The sequence below is a fragment of the Mobula hypostoma genome, chromosome 10, assembly GCF_963921235.1.
Source record: "Mobula hypostoma chromosome 10, sMobHyp1.1, whole genome shotgun sequence".
Lineage (NCBI taxonomy): Eukaryota > Metazoa > Chordata > Chondrichthyes > Myliobatiformes > Myliobatidae > Mobula > Mobula hypostoma.
The window spans coordinates 87,241,937-87,264,194 of NC_086106.1; the positions used below are offsets into that span (position 1 = coordinate 87,241,937).

General features: G+C 39.9%; 1 protein-coding gene across 2 annotated transcripts in view; it reads right to left on the minus strand.

The window, feature by feature from the left end:
• The window catches only part of nhsl2 (NHS-like 2), a 502,980-nt gene that overhangs the window by 431,025 nt on the left and 49,697 nt on the right, over nucleotides 1-22,258 (minus strand). Inside the window, exons 1-2 of one of the 2 annotated variants that reach the window (XM_063060790.1) lie at nucleotides 15,820-16,066; nucleotides 14,736-14,856 (exon numbers count right to left, since the gene is read on the minus strand). The exons of the other annotated variant lie outside the window; for it this stretch is intronic. The gene's annotated coding sequence lies outside the window, so the exon portion shown is untranslated. Of the gene's footprint in view, nucleotides 1-14,735; nucleotides 14,857-15,819; nucleotides 16,067-22,258 lie in introns of those variants that run through there. 2 annotated transcript variants of the gene reach the window in all.

Consider the following 22,258-nt stretch of genomic DNA (forward strand, 5'->3'; position numbering starts at 1 on the left):
CTGACATCTCCTCTGTACCTACTTCCAAGACAGTCAAGTTAAAAAAAAAGGCAGAAAATGGACAATCAAGGGTTCATAAACAGTGAGTACCAGGTGATAATAATCATAAATTAAAAAAAGCAGAAATGGCTGGCTACCTCAGAAGGATAGACATGTTCAATTGCAGAAGAGATAACTTGAATATGTATACTGAGCAACTTGAGCAGCATTTTGAAGCAAATGAAATAGCCGATGAGAAGTGAGTGCCAGCTTTGCTGAGTGCATTGGCTTTAAGGGCATACAGCTTGGTTAGAAGTTTAACTGCTTAAACTAAACCGGCCAAAACTAGTTTTGTTGATATTGTGAAAGCAATGCAAGAACATTTAGAACTGAAACTATTGTAGATCACAGAACGCTTTAGGTTTTTATAACCAGCACCAAAAGGAAAGAGAGTCCATTTCAGCATATGTGGCTGAATTGAAGAGATTTGACTGTGCATTGTTAGTTCATTGAAGGGCTTAATGATGCACTGAGAGATTGTTTAGTTTGTGGAATTTTGCAAGAAAGCATTTGGAAATGGCTCATAAATGAAGCACAGCTTACATTTAAAAGAGTATTTGAAATAGCTGTATCTATGGAGGTAGCTGACAGAGATGCAATTGAGTAGCAATCAGGAATGAAAGTAAGCATAAACAAAATTGCAATATATAAATAGAAACCTGCTTGGCTGAACAAATTCTGTTTCCAAAGTGCCAGGGGCTCACATACACCAGACCAATGCAACTTTAAAGGCAAAACTTGCAGAAAATGCAAAAAAGTAGAACGCATACAAAGAGCATGTCAGGCAGACAAAAATAAATGGACTGCTCAGGAAAGAGATAAAGATGAAAAGTCAAGTTGCAGTCTCAAAAAGAGCACTATTCTGCATGCTGTTGATGAAAAAATATGCAATGCTGAGAGTGACACAGGTCTGAGTAGTTTTGAGATTTGCATTGTGAAAACTAACAATAGACAAGCAACACACATAAAAGTTGCTGGTAAATGCAGCAGGCCAGGCAGCATCTCTAGGAAGAGGTACAGTCAATGTTTCAGGCCGAGACCCTTCATCAGGACTAACAGAAAGAAGAGCTAGTAAGAGATTTGAAAGTGGGAGGGGAAGGGGGAGATCCGAAATGATAGGAGAAGACAGGAGGGGGAGGGATGGAGCCAAGAGCTGGATGGAGACAAGCAATATGGCTTACACCAGAAGTGAATGGCAGATTAATTAAGATGGAATTGGACTCTGGCTCGGCTGTTTTAGTAATTCTACAAAATGAGTTTGAATGGCATTTCAAAGATACTGAACTGAAGCCTGCAGATGTCAAATTAACAACTTATACTGGAGAAAAGATGATTCCTGTGGAAGTGTCATTCATAATAGTAAAATCCAACAATCGAAAAGCCATATTGGGATTGAATGTGGTCAAAAACAGGAGGGCCAGCATTGTGGGACCATGAATGGCTGAGACAACTACAATTTGATTGGAGATCCATCCACCATGTGCATGCCACATCCACTATAATAGAATTATCTGAAACTGAATTAAGAAAGGCACAAGATCATGCCACAGCAGTGTTTAGTGGTGGCTTTGGAAAGCACAAATATATTAAGGGTAAATTAGTGTTAAATGAAAATGCCACACCCAAGTTTTACAAAGCCCACCTGCTTGCTTATACCTTTCGTGATAAAGTAGCCAGTGAGCTAGATTACATGGAGGCTGAAAAAGTTCTTTCCAAGATTGAGTGGAGCCCAGGGCAACACCTGTGGTCCTAGTAGCAGAGAAGAATGGGACTGTCAGGATCTGTAGTGATTTTAAGGTTTCCATTAACCTAGTACCTGAAAGTAGATCAATACCCTCTGTCTAGGGTAAAGGATATCTTTGCAAACCTTTTTGGAGGAAAGCATTTCAGTAAACTGGAGTCACCTAAGACCAACCTACAGATAAAGTTGGAAGAAGACTCCAAAGTGATTCTCAACATAAAGACTCACAAAGGGCTTTATTGCTATAATCTGCTTATTATTGGACTAGCTTCTGCACCTGCATTCTGGCAGAAACCTATGGACCAGGTACTGCAAGGCTGTCTAGGCACTTTGTGTTACCTGGATGACATTATTGTTACCGGTACGTCTCCAAGGAACATCTCCAAAATCTCAAAGTAGTGTTTAAAAAAATGTCCAAAGATTATGGCCTTGGAGCACAACACAACAAGTGTGGATTCTGTAAACCAAGAATCATTTATTGTGGTCACATCATTGTTTGTACAACAATTATACAAGTGTACTGAGAAAATTCAAATAGTGGTGGTTGCCCCAAGGCCAAAGGATGTGTCACAGGTGCTGTCCATTTTAGGATTTGTCAATTACTATAACAGGTTCCTGCCAAACCTGGCTACTGTGCTCCACCCCTTGAACTCATTACTACAGATTGGGAAGAAGTGGCAATGGACAAAACAGTGTGAGGTGGGTTTCCAAAAAAATCTACATTGTCCAGTGAAACTTGCCGTGTACAGTTCAGGATACCAACATGTCCAGAAGAAGGGAGTCCAGAGCTGTCAGAACTATATCTTGCAGTCTCAGAATCGACCCCTCTCACTACCACAGAGGAGGCCCCAGAACTTGAGATTGGTTTTCAGCCATGTCTCTGCATCAGATGAGGAAACCAAGAAGAGAGGTTAGATCATAAAGGGGGCAATAGAATCATTAATAAGAGAATACTCCAGTGAACTAAATGCACCTTCCCAAGATCAAGATGCACATCCTGCAAAGAAGAAAAAGACAAAGAAAGAGGAGGATGTCATAAGTTCTAAGGAAATGTAAGAGGATAAATGAGACCTAATTTCTTGAGAAATTAGCAAATTCAGAGACACTCACAAAAAACCAGAGGAAAAAGGAAGGAAAAAAGAAAACAAGAAGTTGAAAAGGAGAGACAGAAAAGAGCCAAGAAAAGGAGAAGAAAGTTGTCCAGAGCTGTCAGAACCAACTCCTGCAGACTCAGAGTCAATTCCTTCAGCCACCATGGAGGAAGAACCTGAGATCGTTTTCATAGCCGTAAGTCTCGCCTGCCAGGAAAGATGTTATCCCACGAGATTAAAAAGTTGCCACAGTGATTAAATCTTTAGGCCTGATTTTAAATTTACTATGCAGTGAATGTCTATATAGTAGTTGTATATTTTTCATGTTTTGTTGTTTTACAACATTGAATCACAATGTATTTAATTTGACTTTCTTGACACTGATCAACAGAAAAAGACTCTTTCATGTCCAAGGGAAAACAGTTCTCTACAAGGTGATCTAAATCAATTACAAATATAAAACACAAAATTATTGATTACAAAAGTATTCACCCCGTTCAATACGACACATCAAATCATCACTGGTGCAGCCAACTGCTTTTAGAAGTCACATAATTAGTTAAATGGAGATCTGTTTTTGGAGACCCGTGTACAGTCAAGATGGTTCAATTGATTGTAGTAAAAATACACCTATATCTGGAAGACCCCAACTGCTGGTGAGTCAGTATCCTGGCAAAAACTACACCATAAAGACAAAAGAACACCCCAAGTAACTCCATGAAAGGTTTTGAAAAGCACAAGTCAGGAGATGGATAAAGAAAATTTCCAAGTCACTGAATATCCCTTGGAGTACAGTTAAGTCAATCATCAAGAAATGGAAAGAATATGGCACAGCTGTAAATCTGTCTAGAGCAGACCATCATCATCAATGTCCTGGAGAGGCCAAGTCAGAGTCCAGACCTCAATGCAATTGAAAATTTATGGCTGGACTTGAAAAGGACTGTTCACTCTTGATCCCCTTTCAATCTGACAGAGCTTGAGCAGTTTTGTAAAGAAGAATAGGGAAAATTTGCAGTGTGCAGATGTGCAGAGCTGATAGAGACCTATCCACACAGACTCAAGGCTGTAATTGCTGCCAAAAGTGTATCTACCAAATACTTAATTGAAAATTAAATCCATTGTGTTCCACTGTTGTAAAACAATAAAGCATGAAAACTTCCAAGGGGAGTCAATACTTTTTATAGGCACTGTATGTCTTTGTATGTATATAAGTTGTGATGCATTCTATATTGAGCTGCAGTTTATAGCTAAGCAGGGAGAAGTGTCGTGTATTTAATATTTCAGTAATATTTAAGTAACATTTTAAATGTACAGTATTGTTTGATTAAGCATCCTTGTTTGTTTAAATAATTAATTACAGGTTATATGTAAAAGTACGTGAATGGCACACCTCATCATGTCACCAAGTCATATGTGCACACCTCGCTTAAAATAAGAATAAAACTAAGATTCGGATCTCCTGTATTCCCTCATGTTTGCTTTCAATTACTTTTACGAGGGGTGATTGATAAGCTTGCGGCCTAAGGTAGAAGGAGATGAGTTATTAACTCCAAACTTTCTGCATAATTACTAAAAGAGTTGAACTGCATGTGCATGTAGCTGTATAACTCATCTCCTTCTACCTTAGGCCACGAACTTATGTTTTGGAATTACAGAACATAACGGATATAGTAGAAAGAAGATTCTGAAGAGGGCAGAGGCATATCTATACAAACGGATAGGAGGAAGTGGTTGGCAATGAAATGGTTAGGAGGGATTGCATGCAGGAGAAATTTAGAGCAGTGCAGCTGTGATTTCAGAGGAAATAGGGGTGAGGGAGGTTGTACCATTCATTATGATGTCATAACCTAGAGGCTGAAGGGACAAAGAGAAGTAAATTATTTTGGAGTGTTTTTTTGTTAATGTAAAAATTTTAAGTGGATTGTAAGATGACTGGAATAAAATGAAATGTTTGAAGGTGGTGAAGATATTATCTGTTAACATGTCTTTGTCAAACAGTTGTTTCTTCCTTAGATTACTAACTATTCCCATCCAACCAGCAGATGGCAATACCACAACTTTGTCCTACACAGTAATACAGACCAGCAGGGCTAACAAGATTAATGTGACTCAAATTCCCTTATCAGATTTCCTGAGCCCACACGCTAATATGTAATCTGATCCTTAAATAAAGATTTAAAATGCTGCAATATTGTTACCCGATGCATAAGGAACACAAGGAACTCTATCTCTTTTCAGCTCAATGTACCTCCCCAACATGCAAACACATCCTGCTTAATTATATTGTGCACTGTCTGTGATCATGACTAAGAGCATAGGCCACAATGAACACATCACACTGAAGCTTTCAGGATTTCAGTGTGGTAAAACAAGTACTGAAGTTCATGCTGAGGTCCTCGCCAGGTTGGCTGTCAAGGACACCACAATCATTGTAACCCATTAAGATTTTTAATCCTTCTTTAGGACAAAGAGTTTTAATTACTTGTATTTAGGTTTCTCTTCTCTAACTGGGAGACAGCGATAGGGCTGAAGAACTTAAGGAGCCAGTCAGTTTTTAAGATCAAAAACACAAAATACTCTGCAGCTGAGGTCAAAGCAACACTCACAACATGCTGGAGGAACTCAGCAGGTCGGGCAGCATCCGTGGAAATGATCAGTCAACGTTTCGGACTGGAACCCTTCGTTCCAGCCCGAAACGTTGACTGATCATTTCCACGGATGCTGCCCGACCTGCTGAGTTCCTCTAATGTGTTGTCAGTTTTTAATTTTATTGCAAAGACCAGCATTTTCTTGAAAGCACCAGTTGAGATGATGTTTTGCCATGCTCAGAGTGGTCTAGTAAGGACACTCTCTGGGGAAAGAGGTGAGCACACTGTTGTTCAGCAAACTCGACTTCCTGATTGGGAAAGGGGTTAAACAGTCAACTTTCCTACTTGTTGTAAGCAGTTGCACAAAAAAGGACAGAAGCAAAGAATTTCAGCGGACTTTTACTAATAGGTTACACTAACCTTGGCAGAGCTTCACATCAATGAAGGCGCCAGGAATTTTTGATGATGTTATAATACCAATCTGGATCACTGGTGAGGAAACTGCTCGAGATATGATTCAGTAGGTTGCGATGGTCTGCCAAGGGACAAGCACAGACTCTGTGTTATCTGCTGAATGCCAGCTGAGTTATGGTTTAATTGTAGCTAGAGGAAAGCAAGTGCCATGTCATGGTTCAGTCCGTAAAGTCCGTATTCCGGTTTATGGTCCGGTCCATCGATCCGTATTCTAGGTTTTCTGGTTTTCCCTTGTTCTGTTGGCACCTTAATTGAGGCACATGATTCTTATTTTGGTCTGGCTACATAAATAGCTCCTGGGTTCAGCTTCATTTGCTGAACTGTTCTCTTCCCTTCCCTTCAACTTCCTCTTGAAGCCTTGCCTGCTACCTTTGCCTGTGTCCTTGCCTGTAACGCCGTCAGGTTCAACCACCAGGGCAAGACTGGAGCTTTGCTGTGTCTACATAAGGAACTGTCTTTCATTGTTTGGGACTGTCTCTGTGTTCACAGCTTCACTAGGTAGGTCCGGCCGTTTGCCGCTACCTTGTGTCAGGACCCATCTCTTTGTGGCCTCGCCTCCGCTGGGCAGGTCCAGCCATTTGCCGCTACCTGATCTGTATGAGTCATGGCCCTACGTCCTGCTCCCTAAGAGGGGTCCTGACTCTGTGTAGAGCCCCGGCCCCAAGTCCTGTTCGCAAGGAGGGGTCCCAGCTCTGTGTTCATGTTCCTGTCTCTCAAGACCAAGGCTCTGTGTTCTGCGTTCCTGTCTCCCAAGACCAAGGCTCTGAATTCTGCGTTCCTGTCTCCCAAGACAAAGGCTCTGTATTCTGCGTCCCTGTCTCCCAAGACCAAGGCTCTGTGTTCTGCGTTCCTGTCTCCTAAGACGAAGTCAAGGCGTTGGGGTCTCATCCTGTCCTTGTGCCTCGCCCAGACCAGGAGTACCTCATCTAGTCCAAGCCATGTCCAAGTACCTCGTCTAGTCCAAGTCAAGGCTTTGTGTTCTCGTCCTTTACAGGAGTTCCATGTCCAGTCCTGTAGCCTTGCCACATCCAGTCCTGTAGCCATGTCTTGTCCTCCCCTGGATCCGGGATCCGAGCTCAAGTCAAGACCCAGGTTACGGGTCGCTGTCCACTCTCTGGCTCGGAGTCCTTGTCCAGGTTCCATTTTCCTTGTTCCTTGATCAGGTCCCACTTTCCTAGTCTAGTCCTAGCCCAGGCCCTGTATCCTAGTCTCGTCCAGGGCCTGTGTCTTGTCCAGTGTCATTTCTTCCCCACTTCCCTTGCTTGCTTGACACACCTAGTCCTGTTCCTAGTACTTCAGTGTCTGTGTCTTGCATTTGGGTCCGCTCCCAGCGCCCTCCATATGACAGTGACATGCCATCAGTCTACAAACCCATGGGTATTGTATTTCCATTTCATGAAATGGATTTGAATTTGTGTAGAGACCGGGGTTTAGATATAACCATTGTAGTTTACTCATCGTCTGTAAGCTGAAGCAGTTTAACATTTTGAATCTGGGCCTAGCTGCCACAATTATATTGGATCTGCTGATGAAATACTGGTAAATCACACTTGACAATGTGGCAATTTTCACATGACCACATTCATTATGATGCTCTCCCCAACAAATCTTTCAGAACTTGCTGACACTTCCTGCAACTTCTGCTTCATTGCACAAGTTTGATAAATGGTTGAGCCACATTTAAATAGAATCAGAGAGCTGCTTGTGCTAAACCAAAGAAACACAGTAGGTTCCAGTTAATTGGGGCACATTGGAGTCAATGCATTTTGGCCCAGTGAAGCAGCTGTCCCAATAGCCAAAGTTTCATGGAAATAGTTAAAAAGGTCTCAAAAAGACAAACTGAGTGACAAATTGTGTAGTTATATGAAATACAGAACAAATCAGAACACTACCAATACTACTGCAGTACTATAAAGCTATGTATTAGTTCCTAATAGTTATTGATGGAGGAATTCATCCAGTGTACACTGCCATGTTCTTTTGATTAACTGTAAATGGCCTTCATACAGACAAAAATAAATGGACTGCACAGGGAAGGGAAAATGCAAAAAGTCACTTTGCAGTTTCAAAAAGTGCACTAATCTGTACACTGTTGATGAAAAATCTGATACTGATGAGAGTGACACAGGACTGTGTAACCTTGAAATTTACAGATGAAAATTAACAATAGACAAGCAATGTGGCTTATGCCAGAAGTGAACGGAAAATTAACGAAAATGAAATTGGACACTGGCTCAGCTGTTTCAGTCATTCCACAAAAAGAGTTTGAACGGCTTTTCAAAGATACCAAACTAATGCCTACAGATATCCAACTAAGAACTTACACTGGAGAAAAGATAACTCCTGTGAGAATGACATTGATCTTGTTTGTGGCAAAAGCAGAAGTACCAGCATTGTGAGTGGCTGAGGTTACCCAATTTAATTGGAGATTAACCCATCATTTGTATGCCACAGCCCCTGCAATGAAGCCATATGAAAGTGAATTAAGAAAGATACACAGCAGTGTTCAAGGATGGCATTGGAAAACTCAAACATATCAAGGGTGAAATAGTGTTAAATGAAAATGCCACACCCAAGTTTTGCAAAGACCGTCCGGTTCCTTATACCATCTGTGATGAAGTAGACAGTGAGCTAGACTGCATGGAGACTGAAGGAATTCTTTCCAAGGTTGGTTGGAGCCCATGAGCAATACCAGTGGTCCCGGTAGCCAAGAAGAATTTGTCTGTCAGGAACTGTGGAGATTTTGAGGTTAGAATCAATCCAGTGCTGAAAGATCAACACACTCTGCCCTGGATAGAGGATATCTTTGCAAACCTTTCTGGAGGAAAACACTTCAGCAAAGTGGACTTAGCTGAAGCTTTCCTACAGACGGAGATGGAAGACAAGTGCAAAGTGTTTCTCACCATAAGCACTCACAAGGGGCTTTATCTATATAATAGGCTTATTTTTGGAGTAGCCTCTGCACCTGCACTCTGGCAGGAAGCTGAAAGGCTGCCCAGGATGTTACCTGGATGACATCATTCTTACTGGCAAGGATGACAAAGAATATCTCCAAAACCTCAAGATTAGTTTAGATTACATTATTCAATTAGATTTGATTAGATTAGGATTTGTCAATTACTATAACAGGTTTCTGTCAAACCTGGCTACTGTGCTCCACCTCTTCAACTGACTTCTGCAGACTGGGAAGAAATAGCAATGGACAAATCAGTGTGAGATAACTTTCAAAAAGGTAAAGGAATTGGTGACGTGCGATACTGTACTCACACATTTTATCCACATTGTCCAGTGAAGGTTGTCTGTGATGTCTCAACTTATGGTATAGGTGCAGTCCTGTCACATATTGTGAGCGATGGAAGAGAATGCTCGAAATGCTTCCCCTACTGCTGCAGAGAAAAACTACATATAGATTGACACAGAGGTGAGACTGGTTTGGAGTGTAAAATGTTTCAACCAGTACTTGTATGGGAGATAGTTTACCCTTGTTATGTATCATAAACCACCAGGGCCCATTTTCAATTCACAGAAGGGTGTTTCACTAACAGCAGCAGCACGAGTATAGGGATGGACTCTATATTTTGGAGGTCACAGTTACCAGGTTGAATTCAAAAGGATGAATAATCATGGAAATACTGATAGATTGCTCTGTTTGCCTTTGGAAAAGGAGGTAACAGAAAAAGACACTCCTCTTGACGTATTCTCCCTAACGCAAATTGAAAGTCTCCCTATTACAGCAGAGATTATTCAAATGGAAACTAGAAAAGACCCCTCACTCCCTCAGGTCTACATGGCCACCCAAAATGGCTGGAATGTGCAACAGAAATCTGACTTCCCCATGTTTACCAGTGCTTGGATGAACTTGCCCTTGACGGGTGTTGCTATATGTGAGGATTGAGAGTTGTTGAACCATCCAAGCTGAGAGTTAAATTTTTGGAGGAGCTACATGCCAGTCATCTAGACTTGGTTAAAATGAAAGCATTGCCTTGAAGCTTTGTCTGGGATAGATCAGCAGATCTAGCAATTTGTCATACACTGTACAGGGTGCCAATATGTCCAGAAGATGCCAAGAGTAGCACCTCTCCATTCCTGGAAATGGCCTGCATTGCCTTGGCAGAGGGTTCATGTGGATTTTGCCAGCCCATCCATGGGAACAGTTTTGTTGGTCGTAGTCAATGCAGCTACAAAGTGGCCAGAAGTTTTCCCAATAGCCTCCACTACAGCCTCACACACTGTTGATCTATTGAGAAGACTCTTCGCAAGGACTGGTGTTCCAGAACATATAGTCAGTGACAATGGACCACAGTTCATGGAGGAACAGTTTCAGTCATTCCTAAAAATAAATGGAATAAGTCATTTTACATCTGCACCGTACCAGCCAGCTACAAATTGCTTGGTGGAAAAGTTTGTCCAGAGTCTAAGGAACGCACTGTGAACGATGTCAACAGAACATGCTACATTAACACTGAACCAGAAGTTCGCAAATTCCTTCCTTGAATATCATAAGACAACACACTCCACAAACAACAACTCACCAGCTATGATGTCCCTGGGTTGTCCCTTGCATTCACGCTTGGATCTCCTCACACCCAATCTCAGAAGGAAGATGCAAAACAAACAGCTGGGACAAATTGAAGGCTCCTCAAACAAGGAGGTTTAATGTTTTACTCCTGGACAAACAGCCCTGGTGAGGGACTACAGGGGTTATCAAAAGCGAGTACTCGGAAAGATTAAGGACAGAACTGGACCACTCTCCTACACAGTGGAGATTGAGTCTGCTATCATCTGGAGATGACGCATCGATCAGTTGAGGGGAGCAGAGCCAACTGATGGAGAAGAAAGTTGGCTACCACTGTCAGAATCACTTCCTGAGGTCTCAGAGGCAAGTCCTACAATTACCACAGAGCAGGCCCCAAAACCTAAGATTGTTTCACAGCCACAGGTCTCACCTGCCGAGCGAAGTAAGCCTTTGCCTCTCATCAGGAAAGACATTATCACACAAGAGTAAGAAATCCTCCACACCAAATAAATCTTTAAGCCTGATTGAGACAATTTAAAATAAAACTGTCTATACTGTGGATGTCTTTATATAGTAGTTGTATTATGTAATATAACGTGTATATAGATGAGGTGCATTCTATAATTGAGTTGGAGTTTATAACTAAGCTGGAAGGAGTATTGTGCATTTATTATTTCAGTAATGTTTGAGTAATCTTGAGTAATCTTGTATACATATATCTGCAGCATGCTGCCACCCAAACTGGACCCCCTACAATTCGCCTACCGACACAACTGATCAACAGATGACACAATAGCCACTGCTCTACATACCATGCTTAGACACCTGGAGAGGAGGGATGCTTATGTGAGAATGCTGTTCTTGGATTACAGCTCAACATTAACACCATAATTTCCTTCAGGCTTGAAAAGAAGCTCAAAGACCACAGCCTTCACCATTCCTTGTGTAGCTGGATCCTGGACATTTCCTGTCAGATCGCCGGCAGATGGTAAGAGTGGGCTCCCTCACCTCTGGCCCTCTGACCCTCAACACAGGTGCCCCCCAGGGCTGGGTCCGAAGCCCTCTCCTTTACTCTCTGTATACCAATGACTGTGTTGCCACCCACAGCTCCAATCTGCTAATTAAATTTGCTGATGATAATACATTGATTGGCTTAATCTCAAATAATAGAAGGACAAATAATGGAAGGACAAATCAAGGTAGGACATCCACAGTAAATGGTAGGACACTGAGGAGTGCGGAGGAACAAAGAGATCTGGGAGTGCAGATACATAATTCCCTGAAAGTGGAGTCAAAGGTAGACAAGGTTGTAAAGAAGGCTTTTGGCATCTGGCACAAGTATTGAGTATAGGAGTTGGGATGTTATGGGGAGGTTGTATAAGACATTGGTGAGGTCAAATTTGGAGTATTGTGTACAGTTCTGGTCACCTAACTTTAGGAAGGATATCAGTAAGATTGAAAGAGTGCAGAGAAGATCTACTAGGATGTTGCCAGGTCTTCAGGAGTTGAGGTACAGGGAAAGATTGAACAGGTTAGGACTTTATTTCTTGGAGCGTAGAAGAATTGGGGGGAGATTTGATGGAGGTTTACAAAATTATGGGGGGTATCAACAGAGTAAATGTGAATAGGCACTTTCCACTTAGATTAGGAGAGATAAATATGAGAGGACATGGCTTTAGGGTGGAAAGGGAAAGGTTTAGGGGGAACATGTAAATGCGGTCTCACTCAAGTTTTAAGAATAAATTGGATAGGTACATGAATGGAAGAGGTCTGGAGGGTTATGGACTGGATGCAGGTCAATGGGGCTAGCGGAATAATGTTTTAGCATAGACTAGAAGGGCCGAATGTCCTGTTTTCTGTGCTGTAGTGTTCCATGGCTCTATGGTTCTAATAACGAGGCAGCCTACAGTGGTGTCAGGACAACAACCTCTCCCTCAATGTTGCAAAAACAAAGGAGCTGGTTGTGGATGACAGGAGGAATGGAGACAGGCTAACCTCTATTGACATCAATGGATCTGGGGTTGAGAGGTTAACAGTTTTAAGTTCTTCGGCATCCACATCATCAAGAATCTCACGTGATCTGTACATACCGGCTGTGCGGTGAAAAAAGCACAACAGCTTCTCTTTCACCTCAGACAGTTGAAGAAATTTGGTATGGGCCTCCAAATCCTAAGAACTTTTTACTGGGGCACAACTGAGAACATCCTGACTTGCTGCATCACCGCCTGGTATGGGAGCTGTACTCCCCACAATTGCAGAACCCTGCAGAGAGTGGTGTGGACAGCTCAGTGCATCTGTAGATGTGAACTTCTCACTATTCAGGGCATTTACAAAGACAGGTGTGTAAAAAGGGCCCAAAGGCTCATTGGGGACCCAAGTCACCCCAACCACAAACTGTTCCAGCTGCTACCATCCGGGAAACAGTGCCGTAGCATAAAAGCCAAGACCAGCAGGCTCCGGGACAGCTTCTTCCACCAGGCCATCAGACTGATGAACTCATGCTGATACAATTGTATTTTAAAGTTATATTTACTCTCCTGTATTACAAATTACTATAAATTGCACATTGCACATTTAGATGGCGATGTAACATAAAGATTTTTACTCATCTATATTAAGGATGTAAGTAATAAAATCTATTCAATTCAGTATACTGTATATATATATATTATTGGATTAGGCATTCTAAATAATTAATTACAGTTTATATGTAAAAATCTGTTAATTGTATATGTCATCATGTACCAAGTGGTACATGTGCACCACGCTTAAAGTAAAAACAAAGTTACACTCACATTTTCAGACTCCTGTGTTTTCTTTTGAATCACTTTAATGTTTTTAAGTTACAAAACATAACAGCCCAAATTAACCGATGGCCAAATTAACCAGAATCCATTGCACCATGCTTTCCATTCAAATGTTGATCCTAATTAATTCTGGATTAATCTATTTGAAACAATTATACTATGAAAGACAACTTTATGTATTTATGAAGTACAATTCAAAGTAAGAGGCCCCAGTTATTCATTAATGCAAAGCATTGCACAAGAGGTTCATTAACAGCCTCCTAATTTATGACAGAGAACTTGATGTTATTGTGGTGGGGGATAAAGGGGGATTAAACATCAAAAAGAATAAAAATATGTTGCCATTACCAGTACACTTTTATCTCAAGCCCTGAGATATGAGAAGGTAAAGAATACAGCAGAAGTAAGTGAAGCACCTAACTGCATCAACAGTCACTATCAAGGTTTGCATATCAACATGAACCAGGTACAACCTTTACAGGTATGCTCAGCAGTTCAAGAGCACAGAGAACATATGGGACAACTTTACCAATGAAGTTTCTGCAATTGAGGGAGTGACCTTGAGTGTCAGACCCTTGGCAGTTTAACACACACCTATAGTTTCACTGCAAAAATGTGCTGGAAAGGTTTGGGAAAGCTGCCCAGTTTTGGTGCGTGACAGGGAAAGGCATTCTTTAAGCTTCTCAGAATCCTATTGAATGTGACTCAAGTGATCTTTGGACCAGAGGGTTGGTTAAAAAAGACTCTTTGTGCATTCTGTACCCTCTCCTTGTGAAATCAGATGTCCCTAGGCCAAAGCTATGTGGAAACTCCAAATAAAGATTTAGGTTTAGGAGATCAAGGAGACCCTGCTTCTTTCATGTTCAGGGTCTTTTAGGGACAGTCTTGGTTGAACCAGTTCTGATGGCTTCCTATCAAGTGTATTGTGGCAGCTTGCCAGAACGAATCACAATGTTTAGGTCTATTACGTATAAAAACACTCAGCAGGAGTGCCCATTCCATCCTAATAAGAATAGCATTTTATGTATCTTTTTGAATCTTTCAGTTATTTTGCAACCTGTTACTGTTGCATATCACATCAATTTGACATTGTCATGATAGCAGTTGTAACCATGGTCAAAACCCAACTCAGACTCTGTTTCATTGAACTATCTGACAGCATGGCAGGAGACTGGGCCATCATTGGGTAAATAAAAGTATCATAGCACTGAGAATGAACTTTGGGAAAGGCGCAATGAACAAAGACTCAGGAATAAAATCTTTTCTCCAGTCACAAAATTTTATCAATTTGTTGATGGAACTAGAGGGCATTGATTATTTAATTCTGACACAATATCAATAAGATAAACAAAAAAAAATCACAAAACTATTCTTAATTCTATACTGAATCCCTTTGGCATTTCTTATACTCTTTTCCACCAGGGATTCTAATATCCAGCATCCTGATAGTAGCCGCTTGCAGTGTCATTCAATGCTTACCACAGTTCTTTTTGAATGTGATGCTGTCTCAGTGGATAATGTTCGCCGGCACATTTCTGTCCTTCCAAATGAAGTCATGAGTTTCTCTTCTTCAAAAGTTCACAACTCATGCCATACTCTGCTGCCAAATTCCCAATTGTGTGAGGAAAATGACCAATGGAAAAATGTGAATTATAGAAATTAAACAATTTCTCTGAAAGTCATGAACACAGCAAAGAAGTAATTGGTGAAATCTACCTCCTTGTTTGGTATTAAGGTCCCACTAAGTTTAATTACTTAGTAATAGCGCAAGGATGGCAATCTCTGACTCTTGTGACAATGCTAAGCAGACCACAGAGATTTGAGGCCTATGGAATAACCCAAAAGCAGCCTTCCACCCAAAACATTTCAGCATTGATGGAAATGAAAATACATGTAAAAAAAAGGTTCCTGAAATTTGAAATTAAAACAAACAATGCTGCAAAGACTTGGCAAGTCAGCCAGCACCTATATAGAGAGAAACAGAACTGATATTTCAACTAATCAAACCTACAGGCAAAACATTGAATATGCTGGACATATGATAAGAAGATACCGATGGGAAACTTCAGCTCTGCTTCTCTCTTGGGATACTTTCCCATCTGCTTATTCTGTTTTTTTTTTAAATCTTAAAAATATATTGCCACATCTGCTTATGATTAAAAATAACATAGAAAAGATTGGAAACCCTAACCTCTTCTTAATGCTGCCCGATTAGTCTTATTGTGCTGATATTTGAGAATACTCTTTATGTATTTGTTGGAGATCATTATGCTGTTTCCAGTTATGCTATATGTGTACAGCTGAGGTTTATAACCTGACAGAGTTGCTATTGTCTGCATATGAATATAGAAACTCCTGTAGGAAGAATAAGGGAACTGATCATACTCAGTACAGCCTGATATTCATAGGTTCACAGAAAATTATAGAACAGTAAAGTACACAAGGTCATTTTGCTCATCAAGCATATTCGGGCTCTTTCAAAGAGCAATTCAATGTTAACACCAACCAATCTCCCCTCTGCTCTTTTCCCATATCTTTGCAATTATTTCCTGCAAGTACTTACCAAATTTCCTTCAGAAGATTGCAAATGAACTTACATTCCTGAGCCTTCAATTTGAAATATCCTAATTCTAACTAATTATTGCTAGTAAAGACTTTCTACAATGCTTACTTTTGGTTCTTGTCAGTCACCTTATTTCTGAACTGATTTATTACTGGTCCTTCAACAACAGGAATGCTTTCTCTGCACTTACTCCATAATTAATGCATTGATTTCAAAAGAAACTATCTAATTTTCTCTTTGTTGTCCTATTTCTTCAGTCCTCTATGAAACAGCAATTCCTTGTACATGGAATCAGCTGGTAAATTTTTTCTGTAATTCTCTGAAGCTTGATTTACTTCCTAAAGTTTTCTGGCAGATTGCGCATAATTATCCAGCTGGGGATAAGCTAATGCTTTCAATAAGTGCTGTATAGTGTTCTGGCTTTATAAGTCCAAGGATCATATTTATATTGCTTTATTATCTGTTTTGTTAAAGTTTCCCTCCTCACCTTTCAGAGACCTAAGTCTCTCTACTTTAAAGTAATTTCATTTAGCATGATTTTCATTCCTTTCCTTTCAACCAAAATATATTACCTTACATTGCATTTCATCTCCCATGTGTCTACTCTTTCCACAAACCTCTTTATTTCTTTAAAGGTTTACCTATTAACTATATTCCCAGGTTTCGTAAGATCAATCATATACGCTGTTACACTGTTAGCAAAACAAAATAGGAAAGAGTCATGTAAAAATATAATTCCTTTCATGGCATTAAGATATTCCAAATCCTGATTAGCTAATGAAGTATTTACAAAATGTGGACACTGTTGTAGTGCAGAAATTATTATAGCTAAGTTTCTCCTATTAAGATTCCACACATAAAAGATAACTGGCCAGTTAAGTTATTTTAATAATGTGTTAGCCAGCAAGAGAAAGTATGGGGCTCTTCAAAAAGTCCAAAACGTTTCATACATTCATTTGCTTTTTTGGATGCTTGGTTCAGCATGTCAGCTGAATAATCTATGATGGAATATTAAATAATTATTCTCAACATTTTGTTGTTTTATTCTTAAGTTCAAGAGACTTTAATGGTTTGATGATTTGCCTATAATTTATCGTCATATTGTTCTTTGTCAGTGTAATGTCAAACACGAATGAAACACTCTAATGATTCATCCATTTCATGCACACATGAGTCAGAATACAAGCAAGCCTCTGTGACCCCAAAACAGGAGAAGAAAGTTTACTACACCTGGTTGGTACGCTTAAGAAAGACATGCAAGGGAACAGGTCACCAAGAAAAGGGTAGTAAAATCTTGCATGGAGATGGTCTTTTAAAAATTGGGAAGGATATCTTCCCTGCTGGCCGAAGATGAATTCCTTCAGCCCTTCCAAATGAGATCTAACAGTTGGTGGCCTTCTATATAGATCCTGGAGAACTTCTTTAGACTTTTTTTAGACATTGTGAGTCCAAGGAGTACCAATTACTCCTTAAACTATGTGCAAAGTTCAGCAGTGACTTTTTCTCTCTTAAACAATTAGCTATTTTTGGTGACTCTCTATTCTGGATGAAAGGTTAGTTACTTTGGATTCAAGGAGTGAGAAAATAAAGATGAGAATACACTCTGGGCTATTCTTGCACATAATTAAACATGTTGTTTCTAAAACCATTGAGGAGAGATTGAATGGGTGTCTACCCACTTAGTCACAAATAGTGCAATGCACAAAAAAATTATATGTGGAAAAAATCAAGAGAATACTATGAAAAAAAAACGAGAAGTTTCACAGTTGAGTTCTTATGGTAATATGTAAATAGGATGCACAGAGTTGTAATGGTCAGATTTTATGGTTAACCTGTACTGATTTATTTGATTTCAGCTTAGCTTGGAGTTGAAAGTTAATATTAACTGCTGGAGTACAGACATGGAGGAAAAAGTGAAAATATGAATAATATTTAACCTAGGAGATGTGTTTGGAGTTATGAGCCCAACTGTGATCTCCTCTGTAAAAGCACTAATTTCATTACATTTTTATCTAGTTATGCCAAAGAAATTTATCTAAAAGTTATTTTGACCACAAACAAATTTCCTAGTTTATCAGGTAGGTATACAGTAATTACAATAGCTTAAAGTTTAATATAAAACAGCTTTTGCATTGTTTATTGTTGTATTCCTATTTTGCAATTGGGAGAATACACAATAGTCTCATTATTCATTGTCAAGAAAAAGATAATTAAATAGCACACACTGTCCAAAAAACTTGAGGTTTCCAAACTCCATTGAAAAAGCAGGCTCAAAGGGATATTGTCATGGAGTTTCACTTCCTGGTGCAGTCAGTCCGAAAAAAAACTTTTGGTTAGAAACTACCACTTTGGTTACCACTGTAAATTCACTTTTAGAACCTACCCAGAGCAATTCAAATTTTATAGTTGCCATGAAATTATTTGTATCTAATCTATCTTAGGACATTTTGTGTCATGTTAATTATTGGCAAGTCTTCTTGAAACTTCCTTTTCTGGACAGGATTTCTATTATTAAATATAATTTGTTATCTTAATTAAGTCATTGATCACTGAATAAGAATCAGAAGGTAATAAACTGCAGCTTTATGAGTGTTTAAAGAAATCTCCAGACCTTTTGAATGTTTTGTGTAGGACAAATTAAGACAATTAACTAATTGGCCGTGTTACTTCGGATATATTTCCTTGCTTAAGAAAATTAATTAATCTCTACCTTGGTTAGATGAACAAATCGTATCAAGAAACTGGAAGACAATCTGAAATATACAAATTTGAATCCATCAGAGTTCTCAATGGTTCGTTTTAAAAGGTCAGTGGAGCCCTGGTTTTCATCTACTGTCTTGAAAATCGCAGTGCAAGGCTATTGTCAAATTCAAACAACCTTCCCCTGTTATTGGTATAACCGTGCTTCAATATGTTTTAATTTCTTTACACTTGCTATTCGATGAACATAAGTGGATTTTTAAAAATATCCTATGTGTAACTAGGGGCCGTGCGCAATCCAGATTTGATGGAGACAGCCGTGAGAAGTGCAGAGGAACATCTGGAGTAACTTCTGAAATGCCTGCTTCGCTGCCGCTGCTACTGTGCATCAAGAATCTCTGGAGATGAAGGCCCCAAATCCTCGGCTTTGCATAACACCTGTTGCCGGGGCCGGGGTCGAAGCGCTCGGCAGAGATGGTGCTCGGTGCTCGGTGTCGAATAGGTGGTTGGAGGCTCAGAGTTTTTCGGACGGACTCGGAGTCGGACTGTGGTCGGATGCTTCTGTGATGCTGCACCGGCAAGTTGGCGGCGCTGGAGGTTCACCGTCTGCGTGAGATGACGGGACTTTTGAGAGACTTTGAGACTTTTACTGTGCCATGGTCTATTCTTATCAAAACATTTTATCAAATTAAGTATTACTTTGCACTGTTGTAACTATATGTTATAATTATATGGTTTTTGTTAGTTTTTAATTTGGTTTGGCATGTGTTTTTCGTGAAAAACATTTTATCATTTCTTAATGCATGCATTACTAAATGACAATAAAAGGGGACTGCGTGTGCTCATAATCATAAATAGTGGCATTTGCACAAAGAGCGATAAAGTTAATGAACAAACAGCTATGTTTGGCCAACACAATGAATTCTGCAGATGCTGGAAATTCAGCAACACACATCAAAGTTGCTGGTGAACGCAGCAGGCCAGGTGCTGTTTGCTACTTTATTTCAGGTAAAGTAAAGGGTTTATCAAAACTATTCATTGGCAGGATGAGAAGAGGACCATTCTCACCATTTTAGTCCAAGGGCTAAAATTAGGATGTTCAGCAAGAGAAACCACATCCACAATGTTTTGTGACACAAATTTGGATATAATTTGCAATCCAAAGTGTAAGATTAAGGTTTTAGAAAGAAACCAAATCATTGCTTCTTAATTTCCCAACATTGGTATTCTTTAGGTGACGAGTCTTTGAGCTGAATGTAAGAAATGGCTGTCAAAGAAAATGAACAATATACTTAACACAAATACGAGACAATATACAGATGCTGGAAATTGAAGCAACACACATCAAAATGCTGGCCTCGACCCGAAACATCGACTGTACTTCTTCCTATAGATGCTGTCTGGCCTGTTGTGCTCCACCAGCATTTTGTGTGTGTTGTCTGAATATACTCAACACTATATTTCTGTGTTTCTCCAGCAACTGTACCTAAAGCATATATTTGGGGTTAAAGCTATTATTAAAGATATTATAGTAGGACATTGAAAATTTCAAGGCAAAACCATGCTTGATCAATCTACAGGAGCTCTTTGAAGATTTGTAGTGTGACAGTTAAGTAAATAGACAAAGGTGTGTTATAAATAGGGTATAATGTGGCAAGATGAGTTACTGGCCATTTTCTTGGAAACATATAAGTATTATTAAATTGATAAGAGACTAGAGATGGTCAAGTTGCAAATCTAGGTATCTTATTGCATGGTTCACACAATGTTAGTGTGCAAATAGAGTACGTAAGTAAGGCAGTGAACAGAATGTCATCAATATTGCAATGGAAATTTTATTACTAAAGTTATGTTTCAATTACATTGGACATCAAAGATTTTGCTTCCTGAATATTTTTAGGTGAGTCTAATGAATTTTGGGCAGCTGATCATGAAAATCACCATGAAATTTCCCTATCACACACTGTTTTTTGAAATCGTCTATATTTGTTATTTCAATTCATAATTCAAGTCAGAATAACTGATGACAAGATTAAGGAAGACACTTCTGTTGGTCCACAAATCAATCAGGTCATCAATGACAGGAAATTTAAAGAACTTCTAGTGCAACTAGACAAAATCACATGGAAGGCATTCAAGGACAGAAAAAGCTTGGAAAATGTGCAGGTCAGGTGATTGGTGGCTGAGTTGAGTTATTCTCCGATCTTGACAATCGATTTGCAAACATTTTATCACCTTGTGAGGAGACATCATCAGTGTGCTGTTTCTTTCATGGTGTGTCCTCTAAATGCTTGGTCTTTATATACTGATTGTTCATCATTATGGAAACTCAATTGTGACGTAGGGAGGGGTCTCATCGCTGATTGGTTGCGTGGTGAACTCTGTGCGTTGTGGTCTGGAATTTTGCCCACATTGGCTTATAGATAGGATCGAGGTCTACATGTCTGTTTACAGAATTGTTTGTAGAAAACCATACTTATAGGAATTTTCTTGATTGCCATGTGTTTGATTACACCATGCATTTCACTGATGCCCAGTTGAACGTGTTGCCCTCTCAATCTCTTTCTGCTTCTCGATTTCCCAGTGGGTACTGTGGACTGCTTGCCTGGTGTTTGAACCCATAGCTCCTAGAAAAGGCTTTGAGTATCTGAGCAGCTGAACTGTAGACCATTCTTTGATACAAGTGTCTCTAGTAGTCCATAGCGAGCAAATACAGCTTTCAGGTGATGTATAACAGCTGCTGAGGATGTACAGGACAGTTTCAAAACCTCAACATTCCGTGAGTAGTAATCCACAGTATCGCACACACCTCAATTTGAACCTTTGTAGGCATTGAGGAAGGTCATCCAAGTGTTTCGAGCTGAGGAGGCTGACAGGGCCTGTGGTCTGTTTCAAGGAGGAATTTAGTGTCTATCAAGTAGCAGCTGAAGTCTTCACAGGCCCACATGAGAGCCATTGTCTGCTTTCCGATTAAGGCATAATGCTGTTCAGCAGGAGTCAGTGCTCAATGCATATGCCACCAGTTTCCATACACCACTGCAGTGTTGCGTGACCACTCCCCCTAGGGCCAAAGGAAGAGGCCTCTGTTGCTTTCTTCAGATCAAAGAATGCTAATGGTGGTGGTGAAGAGATAAGCTATACTTTAAGTGATGAGAATTACTTCTCCTGTGGTGCATCCCAGGTGAAAGTGTTTCTCTGAGAGAGGAGATCATGTAGTGGCTTTGTTTTCTCTGCCAAATCTGCAATGAACTTTCCCAGCCAGTTCACCATACCAATGAAACTGTGGAACTCTGACACATTTGTAGGTTGTTCTATGTTCTGTACTTCTGCTAGTTACTCTGAAACTGGTTGCATTCTTTCTGAGGACAGTTGGTGACCTAAGAATTTCACCTCCGATTTTGCAAATTCATATTTCTTTTTGTTCAGGGTGAATCCAGCCTGTTTTGATGTCTCCAAGACAGGTTCCACTCTCTTGTCATGTTTCTCACTTGAGTCTCCAAAGATAAGTATATCGTTCATGTGGCAGACTACTCCTTGAAGGCATAGTGTGTATATGGTGTGATAAATATTGTGAGCTTCTGTGACTCAGGAGCTAAATGGATCTGCTAGAACCCTGAGTTTGAATCTAGTTTGGTGGAGGACTTTGCTCCATCTAATGTGTGCTCAACAGAGGGCAGAGTAAACTTCTCCTGCTTCACTACATTATTCAATTTTGTTAGATTAATACAAATCCTCACTA